We start from the raw sequence: 12958 nt of genomic DNA on the forward strand, positions 1-12958 counted from the left end.
GATCAACTCAGGTTCATAGAATAGTCAAAGATTAATTCTGCAAGTTCATTCACATGTCAATTTGGTGTCATTTTCATCTCAATTCACCACTTACACCAAATGGATTCAATGGGAAAATGTGTGCAAGGAAAAGAGAAAATGAAAAGACACTTTCGATGAGTAAAGTTGAACCTTTTCCATGAAATTCCCTCAACATTGAAACATTGAATCAAATTGAAAAACTGGTCAACTTTGAACCCTTTGATGATCAAGTAAACACAAAAGTCAACTTTTTCCTTCACAAGCTTTTACTTGCATCGAAACCCAAAAAAACCAAAAAAAGTGAAACTTTTTTTTCTTCTCCTGAACAAGAAAAGCATTTGTTATTACAAATGTTGCATCAAAATCTGTATTTTATTATCATCATGTTAATCAGAGAATGAAATGTGAAGAGTTGAATGGAAAATTGAATTTTGACGTTTTATCAGTTGAAACAAACATTCACAATGATTACCAATGAAAATGTTAATGTTTCATGAGCCATGAAAGGCAGCAGAAGCAGAAAGGTTAAGAGATAAAAAAAACTTTTCCAGAATGAAAATGATGAAGGAAGGCAAAAGCAAGGATAAAATATTGAAATGATGATAAATATGAAGAGAAGCAAAAGTCGAACGCAAAGTTGAAGAGAAAAAATAAATTCATTAAAAAAGGTCAATTCTATTTTTAAAGGAACGCAATGAAAGAAGAAGAAAAAAAGTTTCATTGAAATGTAATTTCAAGTAAAGACTAGACACAATGAAGGCTCATCATCATCCTGTTCATCATCACTATCATCACTATCATTCTCATCATTTTGTACTCAAAGCTAATCTTTTGATTCTGAAAATCACAAGAAGGCGAAGGCGAAGGCGAAGAAAAAGATGCAAAAAGAAGAAGAAGAAAAGGAGAAAATTTGAAACTCTCTTTCTAACCCAAGGGACAGGAAGAAAGAAGAAGGAAGAAGAAAAAAGAGAGAAGAAAAAGAGAAGAGGGAAAGATGATGATGAAGAGGAACTGAAAACTCATCCATCATTGTGGACGACGTGTTGTTCATTCTTCCTCTTCTCCTTTTTATTTCATGCTTATTCTCGTCTCTCTACTTTTACTTGTATTCAGCTTGTCCTTTTGCCTTTGGCATTTACAATGCTGTAAACTATTTCTTGAAGCGTATCAAGAAGCCCTTTTTGTGTGCATTTCTGTCTGTGTGTGTGTGTATCTTGTGAGTGTTTGTGTGTCTATCTGTATGTGTGCCTTGTTGTCGCTTTGCCTTCCCTTTACCGTTGCTCATTGAATCTGTTCAAAAATATCATCAATTCTTCATCTTCTCCTTCTGCCGACATTTTATCCTTTTTTATCCTTTCCTTTCTCTTGTTAATAAGTATTTATATTGGGCTTGGGCTCATAATGCGGTTTAGTGTCTCATAAAAAGTCAATAAGTCGACATGCAGTTAATGCAAGCTTACACCATTCATTGAGCTCTCTTCGAACGAGGTCAAACTGGTCAATTTGCACCCGAAAAACACAACAAAACCAGAAAAGCAAAGAGTCAAGCTTAGCATCTATTACAATAGTAAAGCATTAATACCAAAAGCTATCAATTCATCTAAACCAGAAAATTCAATGTTCATCTCTTAAAAGTGGAACATTAATTTCCGTTAGTTTATCTTAATTCATCAATTAACTTCTAAAAGAGGATTTTCTGGACATCTCAATGATCGAAGCCCAAAAAAGACTATTTTGTCTCATTGTCACAAGAATGTGAATAATTGCAATTTCAGGCTTAAATTGATTTCAATTCATTTTCATTTTCTTGCATTTTTAACTTTTAAAGTCATCTCAGTTCATTTGAATCTACTAAAGGTGGCAATAATTTATGCTTAACCAGCACTTGAAGACAATTTGAATACTTTGGTTTATTTGCATAATGATGTTGCCCTTTGGAGCACTTTATTTTCAGAGAAACGCGTAAATGTTGTTTTTGCGGTTAAACTCTATTCTTTCATGTGCTTCAAATGATTAAACTTTTTCTCAACTTTCCTTTTTAAATGTGATTAATTGTCATCAAATTACTTGCAACTAATCAATCATGTTAAAATGTTGATCAACTGAAGGAAATACTAATTAGTTGAACCACAAGATTGTCTCATTACCAATGGTTAAACAGTTCAAGTTAACCATTAAAGTTTCAATTGAAAGTTGTGTCTGTATTTGAACAACAAAAAATGGAAACATTCCTTTGGAATGCAACAATTGAAAAGCATTTCTTTCTTTTGCAAGTGAATGGACAAATGATTAGGTCAAGCCAAGGTTAATTGCCGTTAAAAAGGTGATTAAATAAAACAGATCATAAAAGTTGCCAGAAGAACCAGAAATTTACCCAAAAAAAAGAGCGTTCAGTGAGATGATCTGGAGATGAAAAAAAACCCGATTTGCTGTTTGCCTTTTGTCCAATTGAAACCGAATCAAGATAAAGGTAAATATAGAGATGATGATGATAGTGATAGAGATGATAAATATGATGAAGTAAATGGAAGGTTTGTCGTCCACCCTCCGCCTTCTTCTTCACCCTGTAAAGTGACCTTAAAAATAATGGTAGGTTTGATTGGGAAAGGAAAATGAAAGGGAAAAGTAAAATATATATCATAATTTTTTCAGTCTCATCCTCTTATCATGGGAAGATGATGATGATGGGCTGTTGGTGGACGGCAACTAAAAGAAATAAACAGCTCTAAAGGTGACCAATGAGGAAAAAGAAAAGAAAAAAAACTTGAAATGTTAATTCTAGTCGAGAATATTTTCTCCAAGAAATGCTTTATTAACACTCTATGGCTCCTTTCATCATCTTCCCATCATCGTTTTCATCTTTTCTGATACATAATTTTAACTCTAAACATAATAATTATCATTGAACCTTCAGATGAAACTATTATCATTAGTTTTTTTTTCTTGTTTTGTTACAAAGGAATGGAAAACAAAATTTTAATTTTTGCAGGGAAAAGGGATTTACGCACAAAAAACGACTCTGCTCGATCAACTTGCTATCACAGTTTACCATTTTAATGAACCGATGAATCGAGTTGAAAAATAGGTTCATCATTAAAAGGTACAAGTTTAGTTTTCATGTTCATGATTGGGTTATTTTGCATTATTATTGTGACAAGAAACTGACAACTAGATTACTTCAACTCGATCAACCTTTGACTTGATTACTTTAAGTTTGATAATCAACTTTAAATTTGAATTTAAGCAAAGGTTGAAATTGCTCATCTGACTGAGTCGAGGATTGATTGGATCGTACATTCTGTCTCGACATAATAGATGCAAGGTTCATACAATTGTTTTAACCCTCTCAATACAGATTCAGGATACTTGCATGTATTAGGTTTCATGGTCGCAATGGTTTCATGGCACTCAAATTATCAGTCGATGAAAAACGTAGCTGTTTACAATAACCCATGAAAGATAGGAGTGCTTTTGCTTTTCTTTTCAAGTTTCGAACCCATTGAACTTTTCATTTCAACACTTGTTACTTGATCTAGCAAATTCGGCAATTATTTGTTCTGTGATGAATTTATTCGTGATAAAGAGTGATTGGTCTAAAGCTATTCTGGTTTTTACGACACAGACGAAGATAAACAATTTTTTAGTTCTTATTATCACGTCCAGAAGACATGACTCTTGATAAAGTTTAAGACCATTATCACATATCAATTAAAAACTTTTGACAAAACAAAAGATCGCATAACAAACGATGAATTCAACTCACTGACTATAGAAGAACTTCTTTAGAATTCATGAGTTCCAATATTCGTACATGATGTATGAAGACGAAACTAGATCGTGGTAAACAGTTGGCTATTCAAGTCATTGGCCTGGTTTTAAGTTTTGTTCATTCAAATAAGAATTAAGCAGAGGATTTATTCATGGTGCCATGGAAAATCTGACTGAATAAGATAAAGCTGTTTCAATATTCTAGAAAAATGATTGATTTACAATAATCTCGAATTGATCAATAAAGTTGACTCGATTGGAATGAATTTTGATTTGATAATATCGCTAATGAATCTATCTTTTATGATAAGTTCTGCAAAATTGTGATCAGAACAAATGAAAATACATTTCATTCAATTTGCACCTTAATCCATATTCAATGAATCAACTGTTTAATCGCTTTCAAAATCCCATTTATATTTACACCTTTTTCAAGTTTGTTATTTTTCTTGAGGCTCTTTGATATTTGATACTGTTAATGGTGTAATCAATTTGTGCTCAAAATGTAATTGAAATCTGTTTGATTAATCATTGGTTAAACTTGATCAAAACCCAGTCAATTGCATTGATTTATTGAATTTGGTCTCTCCTCTGTCAACCCAAGTGTTATCATTGCGATTAAAATCAATGAAAATAATTAGCTTCTTAGGTTAAAGTTGTTTTCATTTACACTTTATCCAATTGGTGATCCAAGATTCGATGATATTGATTGTGTCGAGTTGATTTGCGTCAGATTTGCGTCTGTGATTGTGTCAAGGCAAACACATGCACATGATGATACAAACTGATTAACATGATGACATTAAGATGATATGTTTGGTGAAATGTTAAGATTTACTTTGATGAGGTTCAACCTATCAATTAAAACGACATCTTTTTCAGGGGAAAAAAGTAAAGGCAAAGAAGAAGAAGCACAAGAAGATGAAGTAAATTGGAAAACATCATTTTTATCTTTTTCCTTCTTCCACTTTCTCCATCTGACTCTGAAAAGGTTGACAAGTTTCACAAGTAAATCACATGGAATCATCAACATTATCATATTTTACCATCATGTCAACATTACCATGATAATGACCCAAGATAGCGAGAGATGTTTTAAAGTTGAAATTGAAAACCCTTGAAATCCCTCATTTATTGCCATTAATATTGTATGAAAAAAAAGAAACAATTACATGATATATTAAATAACTGTTAGTACAAAGCAAAGAGAGAAATCTTTTCGTTTCAAAGTTCACCTCAAATGAAACAAAAGATGCTCATGAAAAATGCAAGATAAAAGCCTTCTGATGAGTCTCATGATAATGAGCATGATAAGAGTGATAAGAGTGCTACAATGTAAAAGAGTGAAAATAATTTAAATGTTGCACAAAAAACGAAAGTAAAAGTTGATCAAGTTTCTTTAAAGTTTCTAGATTCAGATAAATTGAGCTTCTGTTGGTTTCAGTTAATTGTCGAGTTTCATCCTTTTCTGTGTTCTCGCCCTAATTGAATTCAGTTATTAAGATGGAAACTTTAAAATTATCATTATCTTGATCCAGTGAAACCCTGTTATTCAGATGAATGCAAATTCAGTGTTTCCCTTGTTTTCCGATCAAGACCAAATTCATCATGAAATCCATTTACAGTTTTCAACTTTTGTCAATTCAATTGGACCAACTTACCTTTTGCACCTTCAACCTTTTAACCCGCCAATTGTAATGAATAAATTAATGTACTTTTGATGAACAGTTTATCCAATGATTACTAGGTTTTGAGGATGAAAAATGTTTTAAAGGTTAACCTTAAATCTCTTTTCCAGTAGAGTTAACCAAATTGGTGACTGAAAACTGTTCAATTCATTTCAACAGTTTTTTCCCTTTTTTGCCTTCTCTTTTCACCATCAAATCATTTTCATGGTTGAGCTGATTTTTCATGAAAAATCTGACTTCAATAAGGGAAGGCAAAAAAAGATAGTTTACCAAAAAATTGTTGTTCTTCTTTTTGCTCCTTTTTCGTCTTCTTCTTCTCAATGGATGATTATAATGATGATAACTCACGGTAAAAGGGGCGAAAATAAAAGGATGAGGATGAAGATAAAAAGTTATGCTTACTGATGCTACTGATGATGAGAATGATGAAAAGAATGGAAAGACTGGGAAATTTTTTTTTAAATGAAAAGGATTCTTGTTCTATACATTATCTATATTGCACATGATAATGTTCATTTAAATTGTAGTCAAACAAAAGAAGAGAAAGAGAAGAAAGTGAATAAAGATGATGATGAAAAGTCATCATCGGATGTGAAAACAGAATTAGATAAAGATGAGGAAGATAAAGAAGATGAGTAAAGAAAAAGTTTTTTCAACAAAAAAAGTTGAAACTTTTGATTTGATGTTGTTTTTGTTAAAGTATACAATTGAAGTGACTCTGGAGTAACTCGTGAAAGATGAAGGGTTAAAGTTGAATGCTGCTCTTCATCTTATCAAGAATGTTGAACCTTCAACTAATCTGATGCTTATTTGTTAATCAACATTCATTGACTTTTTTCAATTGATTCAACATTCAACTGTTTATCGATTAAATTCATCAAACATTTTCATGGCCAAAAGCCTGCAATCTTGCAACTTTATATCAATTTAAATAGATTTTCATGATTGACGGATTTAGATCAAAATACATGGTCTGATGATTGGCAAAACGTATGGGTGAAATTCGCTCAATTCCGACTTTCGAATTTTCAAAGTTAATGTCATAAAATCTAACGTCTTTAAATTAACCATTTCAAAGGCAGTTGCAAGATCGGAGAACTGCGGTTAAATCTCATGGTGCCAAACGCATCGTTTAGACGGAACGTGAGTTTCGAACGTTCAGATTGCATGAATCTTAAAGTTTACAAAATCTTAAGGTCTTTAGGTCGAACCTCAAAAATGTAAACAGTGACAATAATATGAAAATTTTGGTACAGAATTTTTTTCATCTTTGGTTGATTCGTTGGTTTTATTAAGAATGAACGCTCGGATTGAGATCTCGAGTTGAGATCTCCGAGATCTCAGATTGAGGCTCCGAGATCTCATATTGAGAACCCGAGATCTCAGATTGAGAACCCGAGGTCTCCTATTGAGATCTCAGTAAACTAACTCCTTAAAGGATTAAAGAAAAGCTAAAAGTAAGATTAAAGAATGACCTGGACAATGAGTCCTCGCTGTGTTCAAGCAAAGAGTCCTCGTTGTGGTCATGCAAAGTATAAGTATAAAAAGAAATTGTAAACCTAAGAACCTAAAGACTAATAAAAGTACGTTTGTACCGAGACCTTCTCTATCTACTTATTTTACTAACAGGTTATGGGCCCAGCTCGCTCAAGTTTAAGTCATTGATTTAAGTAGTGTTCCTCTTGTTTATTGTATCCAACACCATTGTATTTTGTGTATTGAAAGCTTCTTTTGAATTGTTAAATTTGAGATCTCAATTTTTGGAAACATCATGGAAAAGGAAAACCACCGTGTTGCTATGTTAACTTCAACGTCTTTTCAGCGATGGAAATATGAAATCTCTGCAATTTTGGAGTCAAAAGACCTTTTGGAAATTGTTTTGGGTAAAGAGAGTAAACCAGTCGAAGGTACAGACCAGAAGTCTTGGAAGATGAGAGATGCAAGTGCTCGATCTTTGATATCAGTGACTCTTGATGAAGAGCATCATGCTCTTATTAGACCTTGTGCAACAGCGGCACATATGTGGAAAGAGCTGCTAAATCATCGAGAGCATACTAGTGTAACGAATGAATTCACAAGTACACAAGCATTTCACAACCTAAAGTTCAAACCTGGTATGTCTGTCAGTGCGTATCTTAGTGAGCTCTCACGTGTTAGAAAGCAACTGAAGGACTTTGACCAAGAGCCATCTGAAGCTATGATAATGGCTAAAATCTTGGATGACTTACCAAAGAGGTTTGATGTGTTCAGGAGACAATGGAAATTGGCAGCTATTGGAGGTCTCAAGTTGAGATTAGAGGATCTGCAATCTCAACTTATGGCAACAGAACAAGAATTTGGTTCGGATTCGCAATCGGAAGTGAGACCTCATGGAGAGGCTTTGGTAATAAAAAATAAAAAGCCTGGTAGACCAAAGAAACGCGTCGTAAAGTGTTGGCATTGTGGAAAAGATCATTACAAAAGAGACTGTCCTGACTTGAAGAGAAATCAAGATAACTTAAGTGGTCTCATGTTGAGATATCAATGTGAAAACTATGATAGTTCGCATAGTGATTGGATATTGGATTCTGGAGCATCATATCACTTTTGCCGCGATCTGAAATTGTTTTCAGAATATGAGACTTTGGATAAACCTGAAAAGTTCGAAATTGGTGATGGTAAATTTATCCAAGCTATAGGTATTGGTAAAGTGGCAGTTGACATCTTTAATGGCTCACAGTGGAAACCGAATTACTTAATGGAAGTAAGACATGTCCCAAATTTGGCAGTGCCTCATATTCTTTCTATGGGAAAATTGACTTCACGGAGTTTGGAGGTGATCGCAAAATCCAACAACACTCTTGAAGTGAGATCTCAAGCTGGTGAAGTAATATTGGTCGGTGTGAAGAACAACAGCAACAATATGTATAAGTTGAAAATGAGATCTCGATCTGAGATCTCAAAGTGTATGATCAATAAGAAAGTAACGAATACTCTCATGGATTGGCATCAAAGACTCGGGCATATCGGAGTTGACAAGGTTATTCTAATGAGTGAAATCGGTATGATACCTACTTTGGAAAACCTGAAAGAGCAGAAGTCACAGTTCTTTTGCCATGGATGTGCGCTTGGAAAACAAACAAAATTACCAAGTGGGATCTCAAAAGTTAGAGCAACTTTACCTGGTACACACATTCACACAGATTTAATGGGACCAATGGAAGTTCTGTCTTTAAGTGGAGCCCATTATGTGGCTGTGTTCAAGTGTGAGCTAAGTTCATATCGGAAATTGTATTACCTCAAGCACAAGAATGAAATATCGAGTGTCTTGCCTATCGTTATTGGTGAAATTAAAATGGAGACTGGTAACTCGATAAAAGTGATTCGTAGTGACAATGGACGGGAATATAAAAACAAAGAAGTTGCAGATTTGCTATTTAAGAACCACATTATGCAGGAATTTAGTGCACCATACGCTCATGAACAGAATGGACGGGTTGAGAGGGATAATCGTTCTCTTGCTGATCTGGCTCGATCTATGTTGTACTCTAAAGGACTCCCGAAGAAACTGTGGGCTGAAGCTTTAAACACTGCAGCATTCTTTATGAATAGAGTACCTCGAAAGGAGATCTCAAATCGAACTCCATTTGAATTGTGGTTTGGTTCCAAGCCTGAAATTGACCATGTTAAACCGTTTGGCACGATGGCATATGCTCTGATTCCTAAAGAGCGACGGAAAAAGTGGGATCCGAAGAGTAAACCTGGAATTCTTGTTGGCTATACCAGTACTTCAAAGAACTATCGGATATACTTTGAGAGCTCAGGCAAAGTGGAAATTGTGCGACATGTAAAATTCAACGAGTCTCAATGTGAGATCTCACCTTTGAAAGATATTGCTGATAGTTCTGAAGAATTTGTGAATGTTACTGATTTGTTTGGTAACTTGGACCTGGAAATTCAAGAAGGACCCCAATCTTTGGAATCACGATCGCTGGAGCAAGATATGTCTGATGAATTGCCGATTTTTCCAAATGAACAAGAAGAAGAGTCTGATGAGGAAACTATTATTGTTTCGCAAAGTGAAGACGAAGGAGAATCTCAGATGGAGATTCCGAGATCTCAAATAGAGACTCCGAGATCTCAGATTTCGATTCCGAGATCTCAGATTGAGAACTCAAGATCTCAGTTTGAGATCTCAAATGATGGTTACGATTTGAGGAAACTTCCGAAGCGAAACTATCTCTACATAATGAGAGAGGAGCCATCGACAGTGGAAGAAGCTATGGCGAGTGACGACAAACGACACTGGCACGAGGCCATGGAAAGTGAGATCTCTTCTCTTAAGAAGAACAAAACATGGACACTAGTGGATCTCCCGAATGGAAGAAAAGCAATTAAATGTCGATGGATTTTTAAAATTAAAGAAAATCCGGATGGAAGCATAGAGAGATATAAGGCCAGATTGGTGGCCAAAGGCTTTGCACAAAAAGCTGGTGAAGACTACAATGATACCTTCGCTCCGGTTGTAAGGTATGAGTCGATTAGGATGGTTCTGGCATTGAGCAGTTACTACAAGATGAAGATATCTCAGTTTGATGTCAAAACAGCTTTCTTGTATGGAGATCTCAATGAAGAGCTGTATATGGAGCAACCACCAGGTTTTGAAGAAGAAAGTGGTAAAGTCTGTCGTCTACACAAAGGCCTATACGGGTTGAAACAAGCGCCACGACAGTGGAACCTAAAGTTCTCAATGTTTCTACAAAGATTTGGATTCGGTAAGCTGATGTCTGATCAGGGTATCTATATTTCACACAGCTATAATGCAGTATCGATCCTGGTATTATATGTGGATGATGGACTACTTTTTAGCAACAGCGTTGAGTATGCGGACAAGGTACTTAAATTTTTGGGATCTCACTTCGAGATGAAAATTGGAAACGCAGAATGCTTCTTGGGAATGAAGATTCATAAGGATTCAAAGACAGGAGCTCTCACTCTGAGCTCTCAACGCTACATAGAAAGAATTCTGAGTCGATTCAAAATGACAGATTGTAAGCCAGCTTGTACGCCATTTGACGTTAATCAAAAATTGGAAGTAGTGGCCGATGACGCGAAAGTTATTGCTCCCTATCAAGAAGCAGTGGGAGCTTTGATGTTCCTAGCAATAACAACTAGACCAGACATCATGTTTGCTGTCTCTAGATGTGCAAGATTTTGTGGTAATTTTTCTGATTCTCACTGGAAGTCTGTCAAACGAATCATGAGATTTTTGAAAGGAACATCTCAATATGGGATCTCATATGGAGGCTCTGATAAGTTGGAACTGAGTGCTTACTGTGACTCGGACTATGCATCCGATACATTAAGTCGCCGATCAACAACTGGATATGTTGTTCTACTGAACAATGGACCGATTGCCTGGGCCTCTAGATGTCAAAGAACAGTAGCACAGAGCACCACAGAGGCCGAGTATATGGCGATGGCTGACTGTACAAAGGAAATACTTTGGTGTCGGCAATTGATCAAGGAGCTAGGATCTCAGCAATTATGCTCAACCAAGATGTTTTGTGACAACCAAGGAGCGATAAAGTTGGTTGAAAATCCAGTATACCATCAAAGAACTAAGCACATTGATGTTCGCTACCATTTCATTCGAGAAGCGAATGAGCAGGATCATATTTCTATTGAATATGTCTCAACTAAAGAACAGGCAGCTGATTTTCTCACAAAACCATTATGCTCTGAAGCCTTTCAAAGATGCGCTAAAACTATTGGTATAGTTAATCCTCGCGAGTGGGAGTATTAAGAATGAACGCTCGGATTGAGATCTCGAGTTGAGATCTCCGAGATCTCAGATTGAGGCTCCGAGATCTCATATTGAGAACCCGAGATCTCAGATTGAGAACCCGAGGTCTCCTATTGAGATCTCAGTAAACTAACTCCTTAAAGGATTAAAGAAAAGCTAAAAGTAAGATTAAAGAATGACCTGGACAATGAGTCCTCGCTGTGTTCAAGCAAAGAGTCCTCGTTGTGGTCATGCAAAGTATAAGTATAAAAAGAAATTGTAAACCTAAGAACCTAAAGACTAATAAAAGTACGTTTGTACCGAGACCTTCTCTATCTACTTATTTTACTAACAGGTTTAGTTAATTGCTTTGTTTTACTGACTTATTAAAATTACTTATCATTAAAAAGTGTCATTTTGTTTGATCAGTTTCTCATTGCTTAATAATGCAAAAAACAATTTTTGTCTGAAAAATTTCGTTTTCTTGAATTTTGAATTCTATTTTTTTGAACTCTTTTCCAGTTTCTGCACAGTTTAAGTGTGCCAAGTCAACTATTTTCAAGCCAAAATTAGAAAGTGAAATATTTCCTCAAATCAATCTGTTTTGGTGCGTTCATCTTTTTTCGATAATTTTTTGTTCCAATCATTAAGCCAAGGATGCCGGTCATTCAATTTATCATTATAACTACGAACCCATTTCAGTGACTCTCTTTACTCGACCTGATAATTGCCATTTATTTTGCTTCGAGTATTCACTTTGATAGCCTTTGATTCCATCTATAATCTTATTCAATTTTATCAAATCATTTGCTGTAAACCACAGAATAATTTAGTCACATTTCCGTTGACAAAATTGATTAATCTTTTGCTCTTCCAATATCAATTTTATTCCTCTTCTTCTTCTCTCTCTTTGATGCTTCATTTATCCTCCTCCAGAATTATTGATGAGCTGAGAAGCAAAGATTGGTGACTCCAAATTGAACGGAAATTATCGGTCAATTCATATGGACTTAACCATTACATCTTGAATAATTGTCATTCAAATGTTATTGATCATCAAGTATCCAGAAAAAGGAGCAAACCAAAGAAGAAGAAGAAGGAAAAAAAGTTGAAAAATAATCCGATGATAAATAGTGAATCAAATTGAAAAGGATTTCATGATGAGCAAGAAGGCTGAGAACAGAATAGTTTTGAAAGTTGCTTCTCTGTTCATTGTTATCGTATTATCAATGGACTCATCAAGGATTAACTTGAACTTAACCATGTTTCAACGGATCAACTCTTTTGAGGATCGGTTTGATCAATGAGCTTACCGAGCCGGCAAATGGGCAGGCAAAAGAGAAAGGTTAATCCAATGGATTAGAAGGATGATTTGGACGTAAACATTGTACAAGCAATAATCTTGGTAAAAGTGAACCAAGGAAAAGAGAAAGAAAAGAAAGAGAAAAAAGATTGACTTGTGTCATTTTCACCGAAAAAAAAGAGAGCAAAGAGTTGACCCATGGATGAAGTAGGAAAGACACAAAGGTTTCTTGACCCGTGACCTTGTATAGATATTAGCAAATAGATTTATTTGCAAATATTGTGACTGTATATTGATTGGTGAGTGAAGAGGAAAAGTAGGTTAAGATGATAATTGTCATCCGATTGTTCACTTTTTGACAATCATCTTGTTACCAATTGACTGTTATTGATTTTTCCCATTGTTTATCACTTG

The sequence above is a fragment of the Tetranychus urticae genome, chromosome 3, assembly GCF_039701765.1.
Source record: "Tetranychus urticae isolate SD_2017Ah chromosome 3, NJAU_TeUrti_SD_1.0, whole genome shotgun sequence".
NCBI lineage: Eukaryota > Metazoa > Arthropoda > Arachnida > Trombidiformes > Tetranychidae > Tetranychus > Tetranychus urticae.